The 1,495-nt window shown below is 50.9% G+C and overlaps 1 non-coding gene across 1 annotated transcript; it reads left to right on the forward strand.

The window, feature by feature from the left end:
• The first annotated feature begins 33 nt into the window (after positions 1-33).
• Positions 34-197, forward strand: LOC115303272. Its single transcript, XR_003913963.1, has one exon. It is a non-coding gene; the product is annotated as a U1 spliceosomal RNA (small nuclear RNA).
• Positions 198-1,495: the final 1,298 nt, after the last annotated feature.

The raw sequence follows: 1,495 nt of genomic DNA on the forward strand, positions 1-1,495 counted from the left end.
CGAGCGTGTGGGTCGAGGCGGAGCGAACAACTCATACTTACCTGGCAGGGGAGATACCATGATCACGAAGGTGGTTTTCCCAGGGCGAGGCTTATCCATTGCACTCCGGATGTGCTGACCCCTGCGATTTCCCCAAATGTGGGAAACTCGACTGCATAATTTGTGGTAGTGGGGGACTGCGTTCGCGCTTTCCCCTGGTGTTCTTGGTAGCCCAATGGTAGATTTGCCTTTTACTTTGCTCGGGTGAGAGCGGGCTATTGGGGGCTCCGCGCTTTCGCGTGTCCGTGTCCGCGTTTGTCCCGGTGCTGTGTAGATCTTAAGTGTGAGGTGAGACGGTTGAGCTTGCTCTTCCAAGCTTTTGTTTTTGTTGGGGCTGGTTGGCTTCGCCCGATGTCGGCGTTCTTGAAACTGCAGGCCGAGTAGGCCGAGCAGAGCGGGAGTTAATTCCAACGTGTGCCTCTTGACCCGCAGCTTCAGCTTCACCTGGCCGCGTGGGAGACTGCCCTGCAGCCTTTTAGGTAGGCCTCCCGGAACTTCGCAGTATTGCCCAAATTGGAGTAACTTCAAACGATTCCCAGTTGATACTAGAGACGTTTAGAAACGTTTGAGAGCCACTGATCTAACGTAGTACCTACCCGTCTTAGTTTCCCCCCCCCCCCCCCAAGAAAATTTTTGAAGTATTTGGTTTCCAGAGAGCGAGCATGAGCAGGAGAGGGGCCGAACAGAGCCGGATGCGTGGCTCGAACTGCCAGAACCATGAGATCATGGCCTGAGCTGAAGTCGGGCGCTTAATCAACACTGAGCCACCCAGGCGCCCCTACTTTTTAGTTTTCTCATTATACCCACTGAGAGGTAACTTCCACGAGGCCGGAGATTCTTGTCTATTTTGTTGATTGCTCCATTCATATTTGGCTACAACAGTGCAGGGCTGTATAATAGGCTTTTAACATGCTTCATTAATTTAACTTATGGATCTCGGGCTTTAAAAAAAAAAAAAAAGTTTCGGGGCGCCTGGGTGGCGCAGTCGGTTAAGCCTCCGACTTCGGCTCCGGTCAGATCTCACCTTCGTGGGTTCGAGCCCCGCGTCAGGCTCTGTGCTGACAGCTAGCTCAGAGCCTGGAGCCTGCTTCCGGTTCTGTGTCTCCTTCTCTCTCTGCCCCTCCCCCTCTCATGCTCTGTCTCTCTCTGTATCAAAAATAAATAAAAACATTTTAAAAAATTAAAAAAAAAAGTTTCTGGGGTGCCTGGGTGGTTCAGTCCGTCAAGCATCCCGACTCTCCATTTCGGCTCAGGTTATCATCTCACAGTTCATCAGATGGTGCCCGAAGTTGGCTCTGTACTGACAACACGGAGCCTGCTTGGGATTCCCCGTCTCAATCACTGAATTGGAAACACTCCCTGTTCAGTTTCGTCAGTAGTGTCTCTGAACATCATTTGCTTCAGCCCCTAGATGAGAGGCGTAAAAAACAAAACAAAACACCAACAAAAAAAAAAA

Source organism: Suricata suricatta, chromosome 9 (genome assembly GCF_006229205.1).
Source record: "Suricata suricatta isolate VVHF042 chromosome 9, meerkat_22Aug2017_6uvM2_HiC, whole genome shotgun sequence".
NCBI classification, from domain to species: domain Eukaryota; kingdom Metazoa; phylum Chordata; class Mammalia; order Carnivora; family Herpestidae; genus Suricata; species Suricata suricatta.